At 37.5% G+C, this 24,544-nt stretch overlaps 1 pseudogene across 1 annotated transcript; it reads right to left on the reverse strand.

The window, feature by feature from the left end:
* Positions 1 to 14,065: 14,065 nt before the first annotated feature.
* Positions 14,066 to 17,120, reverse strand: LOC307060408 (olfactory receptor 8S1-like; annotated as a pseudogene). Its single transcript has 2 exons — positions 17,025 to 17,120; positions 14,066 to 14,872 (listed from the first exon to the last, which is right to left on the reverse strand). The product of its transcript is annotated as an olfactory receptor 8S1-like (transcript).
* Positions 17,121 to 24,544: the final 7,424 nt, after the last annotated feature.

Raw genomic sequence — 24,544 nt, forward strand, 5'->3', positions numbered from 1 at the left:
AAACTCATTCTATGATGTCAACATCACCCTGATGCCAAAACCAACGACACCACAAAAAAAGATTACTGACCAATATTACTGATGAACATAGATGCACAATTCCTCAACAAAATACTAGCAAACCGAATCTAATAATACATTAAAAGGATCATACACCATGATCAAGTGGGGTTTATCCCAGTGATGCAAGGATTCTTCAGTATCCACAGATGAATCAGTGTGATACACCACATTAACAAACTGAAGAATAAAAACCATATGATCATCTCAACAGATGCAGAAAAAACTTTTGACAAAATTCAACACCCATTTATAATAAAAACTCTCCAGAAAGTGGGCATAGAGGGAACAAACCTCAACATAATAAAGACCATATATGACAAACCTACAACTAACATCATACTCAATGGTGAAAAGCTGAAAGCATTTCCTCTAAGATCAGAAATAAGACAAGGATGTTGACTCTCCCCACTTTTACTGAACATAGTTTTGGAAGTTGTAGCCACAGTAATCAGAGGAGAAAAAGAAATAAGAGGAATCCAAATTGAAAAAGAAGTAAAACTGTCAGTGTTTGCAGATGATATGACACTATACTTAGAAAATCCTAAAGATGCTACCAGAAAACTTCTAGAGCTCATCAATGAATTTGGTAAAATTACAGGATACAAAATTTATACAGAGAAATCAGTTGCATTTTTATACACTAATAACAAAAGATCAGAGAGAGAAATTCAAGGAACAATCCCATTTGCCATCACAATAAAAAGAAAAAAATACCTGGGAATAAACCTACCTAAGGAGGCAAAACTCCTGTACTCTGAAAACTATAAGATGCTGATGAAAGAAATCAATGGTGACACAAACAGATGGAAAGATATACCATGTTCTTGGATCGAGAGAATCAATATGGTCAAAATGACCATACTGACCAGGGAATCTACAGATTCAGTGCAATTGCTATCAAATTACCAAGGCCATTTTTCTCAGAACTAGAACAAAAAAATCTTAAAATTTATACAGAGACCCAAAAGACCCCAAATAGCAAAAGCAATCCTGAGAAAGAAAAACGGAGTTGGAAGAATCAGGCTGACTTCAGACTATACTACAAAGCTGCACTAATCAAAACAGTATGGTACTGGCACAAAAATAGACTTATAGATCAATGTAACAGGATAGAAAGCCCAGAAATAAATCCACACACCTATGGTCTATTAATATACGGCAAAGGAGGCAAGAATAATACGGAGAAGAGACAGTCTCTTCAAAAAATGGTAGTGGGAAAACTGGACAGCTACATATAAAAGAATGAAATTAGAACATTCTCTAACACCATACATGAAAATAAACTCAAAATTGATTAAAGACCTAAAAGTAAGACAAGACACTATAAAACTCTTAGAGGAAAATATAGGCAGAACACTCTCTGACATAAATCACAACAATATCTTTTTTATCTGTCTCCTAGAGTAATGGAAATAAAAACAAAAATAAATGGGACCTAATTAAATTCAAAAGCTTTTGCACAGCAAAGGAAACCACAAACAAAATCAAAAGACAACCCACAGAATGGGAGAAAATATTCACAATGTGACTGACAAGGGATTATTCTCCAAAATTTACAAACAGCACATGCAGCTCAATATCTAAAAAACAAAGAATCCAATCAAAAAATAGGCAGAAGACCGAAATAGACATTTCTCTAAAGAAGACATACAGATGGCCAAGGGACACATGCAAAGATGCTCAACATCGCATATTATTAGAGAAATGCAAATCAAAACTACAATGAGATATCACTTCACACTAGTCACAATGTCCATCATCAAAAAGTCTAAAAACAGTAATTGCTGGAGAGGCTGTTGAGAAACATTAACCCTCCTACACTGTTGGTGAAAATATAAATTGGTACAGCCTCTATGCAGAACAGTATGGAGGTTCCTTAAAAAACTAAACCATATGATCCAGTAATCCCACTCCTGCCTGGCCATATATATGGAGAAAACCATGGTTTAAAAAGATACCTGCACCCCAATGTTCATTGCAGCACTGTTTACAATAGCCAAGACATGAAAGCAACCTAAATGTCCATTAACAGATTAATGGATAAAGAAGATGTGGTACATATATAGAAAGGAATATTACTCAGCCATTAAAAAGAATGAAATAATGCCATTTGCAGCAACATGAATGGATGTGTACATTATCATACTAAGTGAAGTAAGGTGGACAGAGAAGGACAAATATCACATGATATCACTTACATGTGGAATCTAAAAAAATGATACAAATGAACTTATTTACAAAATATAAACAGACTCACAGACTTAGAAAACAAAGTTATGGTTACCAAAGGGGAAAAGAGGGGGGAGGAATAAATTGGGAGTTTGGGATTAACATATACACACTACTATATATAAAATAGATAATCAACACAGACCTACTGTATAGCACAGGGAACTCTACTCAGTATTCTGTAATAACCTAAATGGGAAGAGAATTTGTGGAAGAATAGATATATGGATATGTATAACTGTATTACTTTGCTGTATACCTGAAACTAACACAACATTGTAAATCAACTGTATTCCAATTAAAATAAAATATTTTTAAAATGCTATACAGATATAAATATATCAAACATTAAATAAAATAAAGTTCTTAGAATGCTTAGCAGATAGCAAGAACTATATAATTGTTATAAATAGGGACAACAACATGTGTGTAATCATAAATAAGGAATAATTCACCATGTGGACAGGGGCCATGATAAAATTGGGTCTTTTGACATTGTAGTTGGTTAAATGAAGAGGAGGGTATTTCTTGAAAATTCATAACTACAGCTGGTGCTCAGACAAGTTTGAGGTCTGAATTCATGCTGTGGTTTGTTTGCTTGTTTGTTTGTTTTTTTGTCTGAAACCCCTCAAGCAGTATGATATGTGGAATCTAAAAAATCATACAAATGAATGTAAATGTAAAACAGAAACAGGTCACAGATATAGAAAACAAACTAGTGGCTAGCAAAGGGGAGAGGGACGGTGGGAGTGGCAAATTAGGGATTTGAGATTAAGAGATAAAAACTACTATGCATAAAATAGATAAGCAACAAGGATATATGGTATAGCACAGGGAATTATAAGCATTATCTTCTAATCACTTTTAATGGAGTATAGTCTGTGAAAATATTGAATCACTATGCTGCACACCTAAACTAATATAATGTTGTGAATCAACTATACTCCAATTTTTAAAAGTGAGGCTGACACCCAGGTAACAATTAGAATGAAATAAATATCCTTTCTGTGAAAATAGAAACTTCAACTCAGACCACACGTTGAATTTTATGGCCAGAAAAATTATCTTTCGGGAAATAAAGTCATTTTCAGGCAAACGAAAACATTACTGAGGGACGGATACTTAAAGAGAATTCTAAAGGATCCAATTTAGACATGAGAAAATGATCCCTAATGGAAGATTTGAGATGCAAAAAGACATAGTGAGTTCAAGGAGCCTGCCTATATTTTATAAGGTCTCATGTGGAGGTGGGCTGGTATTGCATTTGTCACTTGTACCCAAAATGATATTCAATATTTATGAAGTGTTTTGAGTGCCTTCTATAAAAGATACATAAGATCCCAAGTGTTATGGTTTAATAAAATAATACCAAAATTACTGATAAATATTATCAGAAAAGTCAATATTTGTAGTTTGTAATTCTATTGTTAGCATTTCATTGGCATGTATAGGCAATATTGATATAAATAACTTTTAATTGTATACTCTAATAAATAATTGTTTTTTTAATTTAATAAGTTATGTGATCTATAGCATGTATAGGGAAAATCACATCATATAAAGTCTCCTGTGTTTTTTCTATATGTTGTAAAACATCATTATCGTGCTATAATAATTTGTATTTTGTTTGTAATTTTACCTTCATAAGTATAATTGTCATAAATCAAGTTTCTTCAGCATTCTGTAAGCACCACATAAATAACAACCATATTACAGTATTTTTAAAAAGAAAGGGCAAGCAATGATATGGTAAATATCTGGGCACATCTAAACAAAAACTGACTGAATAAATAAAATAGTAATAATATCTAATTTAAGGGGGGAAAGGAAAAACTAAATTACTGGATTGAAAGGGCATATAAGTTGGGGGTGATGTTGTTTTGAGTTAAAGTGTTTTATGGCCTTCATATTATCTTGAAAGAAGATAAACATACTAATTTTAGAGAGGAGATCAAGATGGCAGAGTAGAAGGACAAGGAGCTCACCTCCTCCCACAAATACATCAAAAATATATCTACATGTGGAACAGTTCTCAAAGAATACCTACTGAACATTGGTCGACGATATCATACTATCAAAGCTGCAAGAAAGGTCACTGCATAACTGGGTAGGAAGAAAGGAGAAGAAAAGGAATCAGGATGGGACCTGTACCCCTGGGAGTGAGCTGTGAAAGAGAAAGTTTCTCTCACCCTGCGAACCCCCTTCCTCTGCTGGGAGATCAGCTGGGACAGGCAGGGAGATTCAGAGACTCAGAGGAGAGTGCAGCAGCCAGATTGCGGCAGGCAGAATGGAGAGAGAGCAGCACAGACAATCTGGCCACCTCGCTGCACTGCCCAGCTTGAGACACGCATCTGATGGTGCATGCAGGGGCTGGGTGCTGAAACTCGTGCTTCAGCAGACAGACCCAGGGAGAGGACTGGGGTCCGTTGCATAGAGACAGCCTGAAGAGACTGTAGTTCAATCTGGGCCACAACCAAGAGTGTATACAGGATGGAGCTCGGGTCTGCCATAGAAGCCCCATTGTTAATGGGTGTGTGAGGTGAGGGGTGGGGCTCCACCACTGCAGCCTCATTCTCACCTTGCTCACAGTGGGCACGGCTCCACCTCTCCGAGCTCTGGGAGTGTGCAAGCACTGGTTGGTGGCCCACATGCAGAGGTGGGACTGAAATTTGGGCTGTGTCCCAGAGGCTGTTTGAAGTCAGTGGATTTACACCACTGCCAGTGGCTTTGTAAGCTCAGGGCCTGTGGGACGTCCGAGAGGATTACTGGTGCTCCAGTGGCTGGGGTGGGTCCGGCGTTAGCAGTTGTGGCCTTTGCAGGCACGTGCACATGGAGGTGGGGCTGGGGTCTGGGCTGATTCCATAGCTCCCACAGATGGGCCCAATGCCTGAGTTCCTCAGATCTGTACTGGTAGATTTGCACTGGTGGTTTGTGAATACAGTGCCTGAGGGACATCTGGGCCTATTGCCTGCATTCCCCTGGTTGAGGTGGGGCTGAGGTCAGTGCCAGCAACAGTGTACTTTGTGAGCCTGCACGTCAGATGACAGGTGACACCACAAAGCGTACACACTTTCCTGTGGACAGCTCCTGCAGAGGAATACTCAGTGACTCCTCTCTCAGTGGGAGTACTCCAGTTGGGCCTATCTCACACCACAGCTCAGAAAAGGATCTGGGGGCTTCTACTCCAACTGGGGAGCAGACCCTGCCACCAACAGGGCTGTGAAAACCACCTAGCAAAGAGGAGGTGCTGCTTAACATACAGTGCAGGCTCTGGTCATCACAACACCAATCACACCTCCTATCAAGGGGAAAACAGCCAGCACACACTGAGGAAACACGTGGCAGGCATTCATATTAAAAACAGCCCTCACACCAAAAATATTAGACTCATGCAGGCTACGCAGGGATGCTCCCATATAAAAACAGCCCTTCAAGACCAGAGTAGATAACTGTTTCTCCAAAATTCATAGAGTCAGACAAATATAAATAAAACAAAGAAACAAGAGGAGCCATTCCCAATTAAGAGAACAAGAGAATCCTCCTGAAAGAACAAACAATGAAACAGACCTATCCAGCCTACTAGATCCCAAGTTGAAACAGGAGGTAATAAAAATACTGAAGGAATTAAGAGAGTCTATCGATAAAAATTCAGATCGCTGTAAAAGGGAACTAGAAACTATAACGAGGAGCCAATTAAAATTTAAAAACTCATTTGCTGAGACAAAAGCTGACCTAAAGGCAATAAATAGCAAACTAAATAATGCAAAAGAACAAATAAGTGATCTGGGAGACAGAAAAATGAAAATCACCCAATCAAAACAGCAGACAGAAAGACAAAAAAAAAAAATGGAAGCAAGATATGAAACCTATGGGATAATATAAAGCATGCCAATCTATGCATAATAGGGATCCCAGAAGGAAAAGAAAGAGAAAAGGGATAGAAAATGTATTTGAAGAAATTATAGCTGAAAACTTCCCAAACCTAAAGAAGGAAACCAATGTCTAGGTACAGGAAGAACAGAGGGTCCCACACAAGGTGAATCCAAACAGAGCTACACGAAGACATATTATAATTGAAATGGTAAAAGTTAAAGAGAGGATTCTAAAGGCAGCAAGAGAAAAACAAAGAGTTAATTATAAGGGAAGCCCTGAAAGGCTGTCAGCTGATTCTATACAGAACCGTTGCATTCAAAGCCCTGAAAGGGAAAAACCTGCAACCTAGGATACTTTACCCAGCAAGTTTATCATTTAGAATAGAAAAGAAGAGAAAGAATTTCTCAGACAAGCAAAAATTAAAAGAATACAGCAATATTAAACCTATCTTAAAAGAAATATTGAAAGGTCATCTTTAGAAAAGAAACAAGAATCTATAGAAAAGAGAAAACCACAGTTGGAAAGTAAATCACTTAAATAAGCCAGTACACAGATTTAAAAAAAACAAACAAACAAAAAACTTGTGAAAGCAATGATAACTACAATGAACAGCAAAAGGATAAACATGAAGATGTAAAAGAGGACATCAAATCATAAAATGCGGGGGAGGTGAGTAAAAACATAGTTTTCTTTTTCTTTTTTTTTTTTAGAATGTATTTGAGCCCATATGACTACTATTCTAAAGCAAGTAGATATAGTAATGGGTTGACATACTTGAAAAATGGTAACCACAAATCAAAAACATACAATAGATTCACAAAAAACAAAAAGAAGAGAACACAAGCATAATACAAAAGAAAACCATCAAACCACAAAAGGAAAAACAAAAAGAAAAAGAAAGAAACCATCTAGAAGAAATACAACTACTGGAAAACAAGGTTTAAGATGGCAATAAATACATATCTATCAATAATTACCTTAAATGCCAATGGACTAAATGCTCTAATCAAAAGACATAGAGTGGCAGACTGGACTAAAAAAAATAAGAGCCTACGATATGCTGCCTACAAGATACCACTTTGGGCAAAGGACACACATAGATTGAAAGTGAGGGAATGGAAAAAGGTATTTCATGCAAATGGAAATGACAAGAAAATGGAGGTCACAATACTTGTATCAGACAAAAAAAAAAAAAGACTTTAAAACCAAGGCCAAAAAGAAAGATAAAGAAAGACACTATATAATGATAGAAAGATCAATACAAGAAGAGGATACTACACTTGTTAACATATATGCACCCAATATAGGAGCACCTAAATATATAAAGGAAATATCAATACACTAACAGACATAAAGAGAGAAATTGACAGGAATACAATAATAGTAGGAGATTTTAATACCCCATTGACATCAATGGACAAACCTTCCAGGCAGAAAATCAGTAAGGAGATAGAGATCCTAAATGACACAATAGAACAGTTAGACTTAATTAATATTTTCACGACATTACATCAGAAAAAAAACAGAATGCACATTCTTTTCAAGTGCGTATGGAACATTCTCTAGGATAGACACAAAACAAGCCTCAACAAATTTAAGATGATAGAAATTATTTCAAGCATCTTTTCTGAACACAATAGCATGAAACTTGAAGTAAACCACAGAAAAGGAAATGAGATAAAAAATGATTATTTGGAGACTAAATAACATGCTACTAAAAAACCAACGGGTCAACAATGAAACCAAAGAGGATATTAAATAATACCTTGAGACAAATGACAATGAGAACACAACCATACAAATTCTGTGGGATGATCATAGTCTATGGGATGCAGTAAAAGCAGTCCTAAGAGGGAAGTTCACAGCAATACAGGCCTTCCTCAAAAAACAAGAAAAAAATATCAAATAAACAACCTAATCTACCACCTAAAAGAATCAGAAAAGGAAGAAAAAACAAAACCTAAAGTCAGCACAAGGAAGGAATAATAAAGATCAGAGAGGAAATAAATAAAATAGAGATTAAAAAACTAGAAAAATAATCAATAAAACCAAGAGCTGGTTCTTTGAAAGGGTAAACAAAATCGACAAACCTCTGGCAGGGCTCACGAAGAAGAAAAGAGAGAGGACCAAAATAAACAAAATAAGAAATGAAAGAGGAAAAATGAGAACTGATACTCAAAATACAAAAAACCATAAGAGAATACTCTGAGCAATTACATGCCAACAAATTGGGCAACCCGGAAGAAATGGACAAGTTTCTAGAAACATACAGCCCACCAAAACTGAGTCAAGAAGAAACAGATAATTTGAACAACTTATCACTAGAAGTGAAGTAGAATCTGTAATTTTAAAAATCCCCTGCAAACAAAAGTCCAGGACCAGATGGCTTTGCTGGGGAATTCTACCAACCATAAAAAGAAGAACTTACATTGATACTTCTCAAAACAAAAACCCCCAAAACCAAACAAACAAACAAACAAAAGAATTTCATCATCAATTAGATGATAGGGTAAAAGGAAGTGAATAAAAAATGATTCAGGTTTCTGTCCTTGATGACTGAGGGGTCCCATTGATTAAAAAGGTGACCTGGGAAAAGAAGTATGTTTGAGGGAAAGATGATAAACTCAGTTTTGAATATGTTGTGTTTGATGAGCCTATGAGACAGTGATGAGACATCCAGGAGGCACTTGAAGCTAGAGTCCTGAAGTTCAGGAAAATTATTTGGGCTGAATATATGAGATAAAGAACCATCAACAAGCTTACACAGAGAGAGCCCACTCATAAGAGAAGATGCTCTAGGACAGAGTTTCATATACCAGAAAAATTTAATGAAAAGAGAGGAAGAAAAACTCACAAAGGATCCCTGCACTCATTCAGCATGGTCAATCATGCACCTGTGCCTCTCTGATCTGAAGGGTCCACTGGAGGTCATGAGGCCAATGCCCTCTGTTTATAGGTGAGGAGACTGGGTCCCAAAGAGGGGGAAGTGACCTATAACTCCTTCCTCTAGCTCCATCACTCACTAACCCACCCATCATCTCTATTTCTCTTTTTCTTCCTAACCTGCTAAGAACCATCATATCTCAGTTCAAGGGTCATTTCCTCAGGGAAGCCCTTGCTCTCCATCCCGACACAGTAAGTTTCTTTTGGTATACTTGTTTCTCTTTTATTATGCTAGTTATAATTGTAAAAAAAAAAAAAAAAAAAAAAAAAAAAACCTTTTTAGAGTATGTAAGAAAGTTATTCCCATCCTCCCTCAACCTGTCCCCACTCCCTGCAGACTACCTCTGTCTTATTACCCTGCTTTGTCTTCAAAGCACTTACCAGCACCTGCTATTTTAAAATACATTTGTTATCAATTTTCTCTTCTACTGAAATGTAAACTCAAAGATTTTGTCTGTTTTGGTCATTACTCTATCTCTAGCACATAAAAGAGTGCCTAACATGTGAAAAGGGCTCAGTATATATTTACTGAGTGACTGAATGCATTTGTTTCACATCTGTCTGATTTTTGAGTAAGTTCTGTGAAGACAGAGACTATGTCAGTATTTTTCATCATCTCCTCAGAGCTTAGCACAGTGCCTGGCACTTAGTAAACATTTATAGAATAAACGTATGAAAACACCACAAAGCTAGATTTTGCATAAGCTAGTTTTATTTTTAATGCACCACACATAGGAGATCATAAAAATATTTTTGGTTATTGTATAAGTAAAAGAATTAATGAAATAAATAATCATATGATCCATAGGCAACCCCACTGGTAAGACCATAAGTTGCACTGGCAGTGAGATGTTACATACACTCTATGGCCTGTGTCCTCTTTGAAGGAAGGGGCTAGTTTGAGGTCTCTGTAGCTTTCTTGAATGGATGGTAATGGGGCTGTACAGAGTCAGAGGACCTTGACGTGAGCCTCAGCTACTGTGCAGGCAGTCAGACTTTGGGCAAGGAGGAAAATCTGAATCTGAATCTCTGTTTTCTCATTTGAGTTATCTCCCAAGGTCTACATGACAAACTATATAGAAATAGGACTTAAAGTCTAGTTTCTGGTCCTAATTCCAACACCAGTTGGTTTAGTTTGGGAACCTTGGATTTGTCAGTTCACTTCAGAAAGGATTGGTTACATTGTTGGAAAAAATAGGGATAACAACATGTCCATAATGGAGTAAAATTGATTGGAAAACAAAAGTAATTTGCTAATGTAAGAACTCTATTTCTGATGAGAACTAACTTACATAGTTCATGATCTTTAACAAGGCAATTGATTCTTCTTGGTTTAGTCTAAACATGCTGCTGGGTACAGGGTAGTCTCCCCAGTTTCTACCTAACATATTTTGTTATTTTAATTGTCTTCTCAATATTTAAAAATTTCCCTCTTTCCATATCCTTCTATGGTATTTACCCTTTGGGATTCATCATCTGGCACTGAACGACTCTAGAAGCTTTCTGTATCCTGTCTGTATGCAGGTTCTCTCTGCCATGGTTTTGAGCTGCTGCAATTCCTCGGACAAAATTAAAGTCGTGAATGCATGAGTAGCCTAAAATCCTATGCATATACTAGAAACATATATGGGAATCCTCCACTCTATTTGCAAATTAAAGCCAGATGATGATACTGTTCTACATCTATTTATAAGGAAATTAACTATTTTAAATTGTAATACCCAGTGCTGGCAAGATTTGTTGAGTCTTATATGACCTTATACATTATTGGTAGCATTATATTTGGTACAATAATTTTGGCAACATGAAATCTAGGTTCTCTCTTTTGGAAATTTATCTTAAACAAATGATTCAAAGAAGAGAAAAAACTATGTATGAAAATATATATTCCAGGGTTATTTTCAAGACAGTGACACAAGGATCAACCTAAAATATCTAATAACTGGAGAATAGCTACTTTATTTTTGTAGAAACAAATGACAGAATATTATCTAATGATTAAAATGATAATTATAGAGGAGAGACAGAAAGAATATATTCATGATATCTAGTAAAAAATCAGAATACATGATTAGTATAAATTCATTAAATTATGTAGAAATATGCACACAATAGGGGCTTATGTGGAATTAACAGTGGAAAAATAAACAGCTGAGTTGTTTGGGTAGTAACAGAATGGTCAGTTGTCTTGATTTTACATTTTTTTAAATATGCTTTTTATATTTTCAATGAAAAATATCTTTATGGGGGGTAATATGCAATCCAAATTCTACCCTTTTGCTTCAAATTCAGCAATTAATTAAGCTCAATTCCAACAAAATATATGCACCTCTTCCTCTTACCATTCTATTTCTACCCTGTATATTCTCTAACAAGATTGAACTTGGTCTGAGAAGCCATTTCTTCAAGAAGGAGTCTTAAATGCTCAGCTGGAGAATGGAACTGGCTCAAGTAGTCTGATTTTTCTCTTAGTTATTCTGCTTTATTCTTATTTCTGTCCCCTGTCTACTAGCTCTTTAATCCCAAGTTTGTGGTCTAGGAAATGTGGCTGGAGGATACGGTCTTGAGGCCACTGGGAAGGTTGAAGGCTATTGAAAGGTTCCTGGTAGAAAAGGAAAGAAAGAAGCTTTTTAAGGGAAGAGAATGTCTTGAAGTGAAGACAAGAGGAGCTGTGCTCTTGTGTAGTAGGAAGAAAGGGGTATCAAAAATGTCCTTTTTTCTTCTCCATTTCTTACCCTAGTTGCAGACTTTGTGGTCTTCCTGAGTAAATCTTTGTAGACACAAGGTGTTTAGACTTTTAGATAATGAAAACTTTCAAAAAATCTTGTTTTGTGACAAGAATGTAAAGGAGAGTTACAGATTTTGCTTTATCTCTGAAAAATTCTAAGAAGCTGTGCAATTAAGTCTGTGATTTCTACAGATTTGGTCTTGCTTGGAGATGGGCCCTGAACTAAATGACCTCTCAAATTACTTTCAGCTTAAGATCCTGGCATTTATCTAGGAAATCTTCAACCAGAGAATACTCCAAACTCACTCCATAATTCAGAAATGCTCCATTCAGTTGCCCCCCCCACTGAAGTTATAGCTCCCCCCTCCATTATATCCCAAAGGAATCTTGAACTTCATCTTATAAATGAAGGGAAAGGACAGATTACAGATGAATAAAGTGGCAAATTGCTCAACCTTGTAAATATCTCACCCCAGCTCTGTCATGACCTACTTTTGCCAGTTTGGCAAGGCAGTTTTTGCTTCTTCTTCTTGAACTTAGTTCTCTCTGCTGTGCAATGAAAGGTTTGGACCCTAGTAAGATTCCTCACATCTCGTGGGATGGGAAGGACCAAGAAGGACTGTTGAGTCGCGCTCTAACATGGAGACCTGAGTCGTTGCCTTCTGTGTCACTTTGAGAGTGAATGATGTGCAGTGCTCAAAGAACTCAGTTAGACTTCAGGAAAAGCTGGTTTTCTTTCCCAACCAGTTGAAAACTGTGTTTAATGCAGTTAAATAGTCACTTTGTGTTTAGTTTTGGATAAAGCCTAAAGTGTTGGTATGCATGGGCTCTGGTTTGAGTCAGTACCTATTAAGAAGCTTTAGCCATCCTCCTTTTCTTCCTTCTTCTTCCTCCTTTATCACTTTTGGTTCTAAGGAGGTCTCCTGGAGGGTGTGACTTGTATCATTTTTCTGTCTCTCTACTTGGTACCCATATGCCAGGCTGGTTCTTAAAGAGTGAGAGGGAGTAATGAGGGCCCCAGGGAGCTGGGGACTAATCAGTACTCATGGGGAAACAGGAGTAGCCAGTTATCTGGACCCCTGGCACTTCTGCCTCTATTGTGGTCCAGAGAAAGGGGAGGATATGGGGTGGACACTGAGGGCCTATAAACCCTTCTGCTAGCCAGAGACCAGCCTGGGGCTTCCTCGGGTTTGACAAAACTCGACCTCAATGTGCACTTACGTGCACATATACTCCTACCCACACTCTCTCACATATATGCAAACAAATAAGCCTTACTTTTAGAATCACAGGATTCTATGGAGCATAAAGGATCACATGGATCATTTTATTTCAATCTCCAATCTGATGCATGAGTCCCATACAACATGTCCCATAAGTGACCATCCAGCCTCTGTTTGAACTTCCTCAGGAACTCTCTTCCATCAGCTAAAGTTTCTTTGCCTCCATCCTGGTCCAAATCTTGACATTATATTACCTATGTGACCACTTCCACAAACACCTAAACAAGCTTTAGTATCTCCTCTTAAAAACAAAACAAAATCAAAAGCAAGAAGAAAAAACAAACAAAAAAACCCCTTGACTTTCCTTAAACCTACTGCTCCATTTTCTCAATCTCCTTCACAGCAAAACTTCTCAGTAAATTTATCTATGGTTGCTCTTTGTACTTTTTCACTTGCCATTCTCTCCTCATCTTATTCCAGCTAGTTGAAACTTCTCTTGTCAATACTGTCAACCCCTTTAAAACAAATGTTGCAAAACCCAATGGTAATTTTTCTTTCTTCTTATTTGAATTTTCAGTGGCATCCAACACACCTGACCTCTCTATCCTCCTTGTAGCATTCTCTTTCCTTGGATTTTGTGACACAAAAATTTCCTGATTTCCTTACTTATTTAATGGCTGCTGCTCCTGTTTCTCTTGCTGAGTCATTCTCAACTTGAACTAGAAATGCTGGACTGCTCCAGATCTCATTCCCAGGACCTCCTCTTCACTTCATTTTCCTTAGATGTTCTATGTTAATCTTATATCACTAAATACCACATATACGCCAAATATTAGCCCTGACCTCTCCCCAGAATGTCAAGATAATATGTACAACTTGACATTCTACTTTAATGTCTAATAAGCATCTTAAGCAGTTTAGCCAAAATGCAACTAGCCAAACTAACAAAAAATCAAATCCTTAATTTTCACCCTTCTATTGTGCATTTCCCCCAATCATGCTGATTTTAGTAACTGATGCCACCATTTTTACCCAGTTGCTCAAGTGAAAATCTAAGACTTAGACAAGATACTACAGTGAGGTAGGAGGAACAGGCAGAGAAATCCTTGTTTTTGCTTGTGGTGGAGTTGATGCTCAGAATCGTGGACACAATGCGAGCATAGGAGAAGAAAATGAGGAGGACAGTTCCAAGGCTATGTGTGACATAAGACCAGGCCAGGACAGTGAGATTGGTGGAGCAGGCTAGAGGGAAGAGGGAGGGCAGCTCACAACTGCAATAGGAGACAGTGTGGGTCTCACAGAACTCTAAATTGCCAGCTCCAAAGATATTGATGTGATCATCCAGAAAGCCCAGGCCCCACTAGGCCAACAGCAGTCCCACACACAGGTGGTTTCTCATCACCTGACTGAATAACAGAGAATGACAAATGTCAACATAGTGGTCATGGGCCGTTGCTAGGAACAGGAAAGATTCAGTGCCCTCAGAGGCGGAAACGAAGGAGATGTGGGCCACGCAACCCGCTACTGAGATTGCTTTCTTTTTAGACAAGAGATTTTCCAGCAACTTGGGCACTGAGACTGAGAAGTAGCAGACGTCAAGGAAGGAGAGTTGTTCTAGGAAGAAGTACATAGGTACATTGAAAAGGGAATCAGCACTGATCACCAGCAGCATCACCAGATTCTTCATCAGGGTTAGGAAGTAAACCCCAAGGAATAGCACAAAACACAGAGCCTGGATGTGGGGGTCAGCAGATAGCCTGAGGATGGTGAACTTGGTGATGGTGCTGTGTTTCTCAAAAAGAAGAAACTTTCCCTTGGAATAAAATTAGCATTTCGAACCTCATTTTTTGCCTGTTTCCTCTGGGCCTTAAATCCTTTCTCTATACACGTTATTTCTTGACTCTGGGATCCAAGTTCAAGTTTTGAACCACCTTCACTAACTCTCTAGACTCAACAGTATATTTTATTTTCTTATATTCTACACCCTCAACTCTAGATCAAGCTGATGCTGCTCAGTCTAATAAAATATTTAGATAGATGATAGATTACAGCATTTGCAGATGCAGAGAGAAGTTGCTAATGTAGATGGAAGGGCTGAATTTATTGAAAGGGGAATGTCAATAGGAGCCAGAGAATAAGTGGAGGAGTTTACCTTGGGAATAGGGATGCTTGATCCATTGTTAGAGGAAGGAAAGCAAAAAGTGTGGAGAAAGATACAGGGAAGTTTTTGTATCTGGAAGGGAAGGGAGTTTCTTATTTATAGCCTCTATATTGTCAATAAGGTGAAAGGTAAAGTCATCAGTGGGGGTATGCAGGGGGAGACTGGTGTTTGAAATAACTACTTTGGATTAGTTGCAGTGGTGAAGTATAGTCCAGATTTTTGGTTATAAATTTGAGTCCAGTGGTCACTCTTATGTGATTTTTCTCATGTTTGGTATATGTGGAGAGTCAGTCATTGCATTTATGTCAGACATGTGATGTAATAAAAGGAGAGATGGGTTATGGAGTTAAGAAATTTCCCTGGTGATTAAATGAATGAATCTTGCCTGTGTAATGAGAGAAGTAAGGATATGAGTGGTATGAAATGGAAATGTGGTCGACATAAAGGATTAGTGTTCTCAATGCATGTGAAAAATGGTTGGTGTAGGAACACTAAATTAAATGAATCAGACAGAGAGGTGACTGTGGTAGGAGAGTGTTTGAAATTGAGGTTTTTGAAGGTGCTGGCTGAATGTGTGAAGGAAAACATCCTTGGATGGAGGGACACAAGGAAACCAGAGACTTGGTACTAATTAAGATGAGAATTTTGGGGGTTATTTTTTCTTCTTCTCCTAGAAAAGTCACATGATGTTAAAACATTTAAAAATATGTTAAAGTTTTAAAATTTAGAAATTAGAGGGGCTTCCCTGGTGGCGCAGTGGTTGAGAGTCCGCCTGCCAATGCAGGGGACACGGGTTTGTGCCCCGGTCCGGGAAGATCCCACATGCCGCGGAGCGGCTAGGCCCGTGAGCCATGGCCGCTGAGCCTGCGCGTCCGGAGCCTGGGCTCCGCAATGGGAGAGGCCACAGCAGTGAGAGGCCCGCGTATAGCAAAAAAAAAAAAAAAAAAAAAAAAAAAGAAATTAGAGCACAAGGAAGTTAGTCCAGAGATACCCCAGATGTTCTACTGTGGAAAGGCACCTGTCTCAATGAGTCATGATTACTTATTCCCCTCTACAGATCCATAATTAAGTCCTATTTAAGAGTGTTATATTCAGACCTTGCTACATTCTCTGTTCTCATACCAGATTTAGCTAACTTATGCTAACCTCGAACTTGCCCAGATTCACTTGCTCTGACCTGACACTGAGACACAAACTCAGCCTCAAGATCACTATTCAAACTTGTTGACTCAGCTGGTTCATTCTGGCCTTCCTGTCTTATGGCTGATGCAATTAATTACTTAAGGGAGACGGAGACTTTTCTCCTATTGTTTCTTCACCCAGCAATCAAGCCCTTGTTAGCTACCAAGTCCAAATTAACCTGTGAACATAATCCAATGAACCAATCAGTAGACAAGTTGGCAGAATTCATTCAGATTCAGTGACAAAGATGTTTAATTGGCTTGTAAAATATGCTTTGAGAACTGCCAGTAAGGAGCTGGCTCAGTGTATTGTTTATATTTTTAATTTTTTGTATAATGTGATATTTTGACATCTTAAACTTTCTGGCTGTGGAGTCTGCCTCTCACCAGGGATAGCTAATTCTTAGAGATAGCAAAGATATTAGCAGGGAGAATGCCTTTAATATACACACTAACCAATTCACAGCCATATCTCCTCTATGTAGCCCTTACAAGCCAGGAAACAATATTTGTCTGCCTTAACCATCCCAGAGCCAGGTACCAGGCAAATAGGGACCACCCCTATAGCACAGAGCCTCCCAAAATTATTCAACCTAGCCAGTTCCAAACTGTTCCTGCCCTACCTTGCCTTCTAGTGAAAACCCCAGTAAAGGTCCTAGGCCATGCTCTCTCTCTCTCTCCCCTTCTGCCTCCTCATCAGTGCTGGTGCTTCCCCACATGGCCCTGTGTGGTGTGCCATGCCTACTGTTTCTAGTGCCTGTGAGTACAATAGATTTTGTTTTTCGGAACCTCTCCTGTGTCTCTTCCTATGGCCTGAGACATACCTGGGGTCAAGTCATCAAGTCCTAGTTCTGTTTCTTACTAGTTGTATGATCTTTGGAAAGTCTTTAAGCCTTCCTTATCTCAATTTTCTGATCCATAAAATGGCATATAGTAACACCTCTCTTACATGGTTTTAAGAAGTTATTTATATAACTTATGTGCAGTGCTCAGCATACGTTGGTTATGATAGACTTATTTGTTATTCATTGCCTTAGTTTTAATCCCTCAATATTCTCAAGGAAAGGACAAGAGTTAATTTTGAGGGCAGATCAGAGCATGTTAGTAAATAGAGAAATAAAAACCAGATCAAAGAGGGAGAGACGGAGATGGATGGGGGAAGGATGATCTCACTGTAAGAGCAGAGTTGCAGGAAAGCTCAAAGTACAGAGCAAAGGAGACACAGAGAGGAAGAGATGAAGAGTAGAGATAAATGGCCCAGGAGATATCAAGGCAGACCTAGCTCTCCTCTTCCCCAGTGGAGAGAACCCTCTAGGTGCTCTGACCTGTTAACAGAATGTCTCAATAAACCATGCAGGTGGAAAAGAGCAACAACTCTTTTCTCTGAAGAAAAGCTCTTGTCTATCTACATGACAGTATTAGGGGGGAAAAAAAAGTATATTAGTGTATATGCCAGGAGTCTCCCTGGCTAAGATTTCAAAATCCTTTTTTAGATTCTTATAAACTTGGGCTGCTCTGAATCCTAAGAAAAGTACATAGAAATACAATTTTGAAAAGTTCTGATTCTCAGCATATAAATATTTGAGCAACTACTCAGACCATTTCAAAACCAATTACACAGTTGTTTTTCACTATTTTCTCTTATTGCTCTAAATAGTTTCCCAAGGGTATTATGCAAATAAAGCCTCCTCAGATCTAACCATTCAGAAGAACGCCTAGATTTAAATAGCCAGTGGGTGGGTACCTGATCATGCAAGCCCAGGATACAGCTGAGTTGATTCCTTGAATTCCTTGGAGTTCAGCCAGAAGCAAATTTTTGACCTCATTATCTTAGAAGTTTTCTTATATGCATGTATGTGTGTGTTGACAAATATAATCTTAATGACTAAACCTTAAATAGGTTTTTGACTAAACCTTAGTCAGCTTGACTAAACCTTAAATAGGTTTTTCCTGAATATAGGTCCCTGACCTCCCTTTTTTTAGAGCATTTGCTGGCCCTGATCTCCCTTTTCTTAGAGCATTTGCTTTAAAAAATTTGAAATCGTAAATTCTTTCTCTGCCTCTTTAAAATGAATGTAAATCTTCTCTCAGCTTCTTGCCTGTCTTTCTCGAGGTCCTGAGAACTATCTCTTTGAAATGTAAACATTGAAGAAGATAGTACTCCTAGCTCTCAGTCTCTGTGGAAGGACAGGAGACTAATTTACATAAACAACAATTAGTAAATACTAGTAAATATGGATGGCCTAATCACAGACAAAAACATTTGCAAACTCAGGAATAACTCAGTGAGCTTGACATCCCATTGACTGACCATAAGGAACACACACACATACATGCTCTACTGAGTTGTAAGTAGCTACCACTTCCCCTGAATTAGGCTTATTTATGCATCCCACCATAGACAGCACAGGTTAACATACATGTCTCAACAGGGTGAACTTGCTCCACTAATTTTATCACATGACCAAGGGAATAAACTAGCGTGTACCTTCTCTATGGACAAATGGGAAAGAGGAGAAAGGTGGGGTTGAGCAATGCTTCTTCTCCCTAACTCACCCATCGGGTAAAAACTTGCCCTCTGGTGGGGTTGGAAAGATTGATTGAGGGTTAGATAGTGTCTTAGGTTGGGATCCTGAGAACCAGAAACTGAGAGGGGTGTTCATATGTATATAATTTAAAGGAGAAAGCTCTCAGGAGAAATCAGTAAGGAAGTGAGGGGAATCCATTATATCCAGAATAGGGTAGGATTTGTACAAGACTGTGGTTTCAGGTAAAGTCTAGCAGCTGTATCCTAAGATGAAATCCAGTGGAATTTCTGAACTTCAGAAGCTGATTTAATCTCTCATAGGCTCCACTGTTGAATACTGTAAAGAATTAATAAAACCCATAAGATTATCAGAGCATCAGCCAAACACCTAAAATATTATGAGAAGAAACAATTGTGCTAGCACCAGATAAGTTATTTCAAGCAAACTGAATAAACTCTATTCATTGTTTGATTAGAACTACATTATCATTGTCAAAGACCATAACAGAGACATACAGGGGCCTGGGGGAAGGTAAGCAGATGGAGCAAATTTTGCTTTTATGGTAACCAGGATACCAGTCACTCTTTGGTTGTTGCCTGAAAGACATGACTTGTTTACTAAGACACAAATGAGAAAAATAATCTGTCAAGAAGTAATTTTGGCCCTATGTTTTGCCATATTTGTTGGGCCAAAGCCATATATACACATGGATGCATCTCTCAGAAAGTGATATTTAAAATATTGCTGTCTTAGAAAGAGTAAACATTTGCAATAGTGGTAGTCCCAGTCCCTGGGATTGTTACTGAAGTAAGGTACTTTCTTCGCCTCTCAGAGTATTCAAAATATTTTAATTTCTATTTTATTCTAGCATTTGTTTCTGACACATGTTAGATCAAATGTGGGCTCTGTCAGGACAACCTGTACCTCAATGTTAAGAAGGTAAAATCTGAGGAGTTGTGAGCGAAGCACCAAAAACCCCTGCTTTATCTCTTACTCCTGATTAATTATATCATCTTCCTTTATCTTTTAAATTATATTTCCCTCTTGTTTTGATGATAAGACATGAGCATATTTCTTAAAAATAAATTTAATTTTTCTTTTTGATTTTAGGGGAAAATATTTCAAAAGACAGCGTGTTCCAAGCACGTTGTTGTTGTTATTGGTTTTTAATTACAATTTTAAGGTTGTAACTATTTTATATCAAAATTGAGAAGATAGCATAATTATTTCACAGTAAAGTATCCTTGTTTTCTTCTTTTGTTTATTAATAAAACATTCTTAGGGTGAAGATTCAGTTTATTACTTTGGGGACTATTAATATCTTCACAATATTGAGACTTCCAACACTTGAACATAGACTATTTTTTAACTTATTTATTCTTTATTTCAATAACTTTTGTGACTTTATATTTTAGCGTATTTTCAGGTTCACAGCAAAATTGAGAGGAAGATACAGAGATTTTCCATTTATCTCCACCCCCACTCATGCATAGCCTCCTCCACTATCAATATCACCCACCACATTTATACAAATGTTACAACTGATGAACCTACAATGACACATCATAAACAACCAAAGTACACAGTTTACCTTAAGGTTTACTCTTGGTGTTGTAGATTCCATGGATTTGGACAAATGCATAATGACATGTATCCATCTGTATTATACAAAGTAGTTTCACTGCCCTAAAAATCCTCTGTATTCTACCTATTCATCCCTCCCCTACCCTCGTCCCTGGCAATCACTGACCTTTATACTGTTCTCCACAGTTTTGCCTTTTCCAGAATGTCATACATTTGGAATCAAAGTATGTAGCTTTTCCAGTTTGGTTTTGTTCACTTAGTAATATGCATTTAAGGTTTCTTCATGTCTTCTCATGACTTGCTAGCTATTTTTTTTTTTAGCACTGAGTAATATTCCATTGTTTGGATGTACCACAATTTATTCATTTCCCTACTGAAGGACATCTTGATTACTTCCATATTTGGGGAATTGTTAATAAAGCTGCTATAAACATCCATGAGCAGGTTTTTGTATGGACATAAGTATTTAACTCCTTTGAGTAAATACCAAGGAGCATGATTGCTAGATTATGGTAAGAGTATTTTTAGTTTTATAAGAAATATCAAACTGTCTTCCAAAGTGACAATCCCATTTTACATTCCCACCAGTAGTGAATGAGAATTCCTGTTGCCCCACATCCCTACCAGTATTTGGTATTGTGAGTATTTTAGATTTTGCCAACTCTAAAGGGTGTCCAATGGTTTCTTATTTTTGTTTTAATTTGCATTTCCCTGATGACATACGATGAAGAACACCTCATCATGTGCTTATTTTCTATCTGTATATCTTCTTTGCAAAGTGTCAAAGTATTTGGCCCATTTTTTTTTTATTGTTGAGTTATAGGGATTTCTTTGTATATTTTGGATAACAGTACTCTTTCTGATGTGCATTTTGCAAATATTTTCTCCCAATCCATGACCTATCTTCTCATTCTCTTGACATTGTTCACAGAGAAGAAGTTTTAAATTTCAATGAAGTCTGGTTTATCAATTATTTCTCTCATTAATCCTGTCTTTGATGTTGTATCTAAAAAGGCCCATGCGGGCTTCCCTGGTGGCGCAGTGGTTGAGAGTCCGCCTGCTGATGCAGGGGACACGGGTTCGTGCCCTGGTCTGGGAGGATCCCACATGCCGCGGAGCGGCTGGGCCCGTGAGCCATGGCTGCTGAGCCTGCGCGTCCGGAGCCTGTGCTCCGCAACGGGAGAGGCCGCAACAGTGAGAGGCCCGCGTATAGCAAAAAATAAAATAAAATAAAATTAAATTAAAAGGCCCATGTACCGCAAAAAAAAAAAAAAAAAAAACAGCAAACAAGCTGAAAAAAAATGAGCTGTGGATATAATCTTCACAAAAGATCAAATGCAAAGGACCAACTAATATGTGAAAAGATGTTAATATTGCCTAGTGGCAGAGGAATGCAAATTGAAATAAAAATGAAATAGCACTATGTAATAAACTATAACACATTGCAGGCTCAGTAGGGGTTAAAGGGCACTCTTTGCTGGTGGAGATGTGAGGTGTTATAGCATACCCAGAAAACAATTTGTTGACATCAATTAAAATTAGAAAAATACATACACTTTACAAGTCTATTTCTGGGAATCAATCCCAAAGACATAAAGACATGTAAATTTCATGTTATGTACTCAAAAATGTTTACTGTAGCATTTTTGCAGTGGTTAAAAAATGGAAGCAGAGTGAGCCTAAACATAGGGGAATGGTTTAGAAACTATGGCACATTCACAAGTAGAATTTTATGCTGACACACAGAAAAATAAATTAGAGCTATGGCATTTGAAGTGTAGTACGTTTTATAAATTATTAAAGAATGAAAAGCAAACAGAATAAAAAGTGTGTATTTATACAGTTTTTAAACAGAGGTGGAAAACTTCTATATGTATACATATACGTATATGTGTATAAGTTTGAATGTGACTATATAAACCCAGAGAAAGCTAAGAAAGATATACACTCTGTGATTAACATGGGTTACCTTGAGTGGAGAATAAGTAGGAGAAAATGTGGAAAGGATGGCAAGCCAAAAAAAAAAAAAAAACAGGAAACAGATTGTATGATGTGATCCCATTCAGGTGTTCATGTAAAATGATGTCTGAATAAAAGAATATAGATAAGTAAAAATGGTTCAAAAAACAACACTACATAGAAATTAAATTTACTCTCATTTGTTAAGAAAAAAATAAAATTTATCCCCAGAAATATTCTCTAGATTATTGGAGATAAAAATTCATCTGTTACTATATTTTTTCCAACATGTAATTCTTTCCTTTTCTCATTCTGGTCTCATCTTTCAGGCCATGTTGGTTTTGAATCCTGGGCCTCAACAAAGCAACAGGGAAGAATATAGGCTATGAGGAGTAACTAGCTTTATTCCATTAGGGAGTCACAGTATGCTGAGGCAAGGGAAACATGGTGGTTTTAGAGAGGTTGGAGGTTCTTGGTTCTCCAGGTCCTCCAAGTCCATGATGTCACTATTCTGATATTCTATGATGCTGAGATGATGTAATTCCCTGGTCAACATCCATTTCTCTGATAAGCAACCTGCTGCTGTAGTGAAGTCACTGAGTCAGTCTCTGAGTTATTTTTGAATAGTCTCTGCTCTACATCTATAAAAGGACAGGCATTCTTTCAGCACAGGGAAAGAAAGTCACTGAATTTCATTCTGAACCCTAAGGTCAAAAATCAAGAAATGTTTTTTACATGTTGTGTTGTATGAGCTGTTTATATATGTTGAATATTAATCCCTTGTCAGTCATACCATTTGCAAACACTTTTTCCCCAACAACCTGATTTAAAAATGTGCAGAAGAACTAAATAGACATTTTTTCAAAGAAGACATTCAGATGGCCAACAGGCACATGAAAAGATGCTTGACATCACTAATCATCAGGGAAGTGCAAATCAAAACCACAAGAAGATATCACCTCACACCTGTCAGAATGGCTATCATCAAAAAGTCTACAGATAACAAACGCTGACAAGGATGTGTAGAAAAGGGAACCCTTGTACACTGTCTGTGGAACTGTAAATTGGCACAACCAATTACTGTGGAAACCAATATGAGGGTTTCTCAAAAAAACTAAAAATAGAACTACCATATGACCAAGCAATTCCACTCCTGAGTATACAGCCCAAAAAAAACAAAAACACTAATTTGAAAAGATACATGCACCCTAATGTTCATAGCAGCATTATTTACAATTGCCAAGACATGAAAATAACTTGTGTTCATCAACAGATGAATGGATAAAGAAGATGTGTTACACACACACGCACACACACACACACAATATGGAATACTAAGCCATAAAAAAGAACAAAATTTTGCCATTTGTAGCAACATGGATGGACTTGGAGGGCATTATGCTAAGTGAAATAACTGAGACAGAGAAAGACAAATACTGTACGATATCACTTATATGTGGAATCTAAAAAATATAACAACAAAAAAGCAGACTCACAGAGAACAAACTAGTGGTTACCAGTGGGGGGGAGGGGTAACATAAAGGTGGGGGAGTGGGAGATGCAACTATTAGGTGTATGATAGGCTCAAGGATATATTGTACAACATAGGGAATATAGCCAATATTTTGTAATAACTGTAAATGGTAAGTAACCTTTAAAAATTGTATAAAAATTAAAAATTTAAAAATCAAGAAATGAAATAATTGTCTTGACAACAGAAGACACTGTGGTGTTGGCATTCCTCTTTCTCTTGTACTTGCTTAATTTTAGCAACTACCTCTTACTGAAAGGCTTATTAGCACAGTGTCCATGGTCTCAGGCAATGGATCTTAAGAGTGGCAATTACATATGATGAGCAGTAACGACGGACAGACGGCTCACTTCATTGTGCGTGTCTTAGCACAATCACGAATTCTACGTATCCTCACTTCCCTGATATTTGTTGCCTACAAATCAATCTCCCAGTTCCAATTTCAAAACCAATCATTTTTCTTTGAAAAAAACAGAGACTGACTGCAAATAACCTGATTAAAGAGAGAAAACACATTTTTGGAAAAAAGGATAGTTCACAA

Source organism: Hyperoodon ampullatus, assembly GCF_949752795.1.
Source record: "Hyperoodon ampullatus genome assembly, chromosome: 11".
Lineage (NCBI taxonomy): Eukaryota > Metazoa > Chordata > Mammalia > Artiodactyla > Ziphiidae > Hyperoodon > Hyperoodon ampullatus.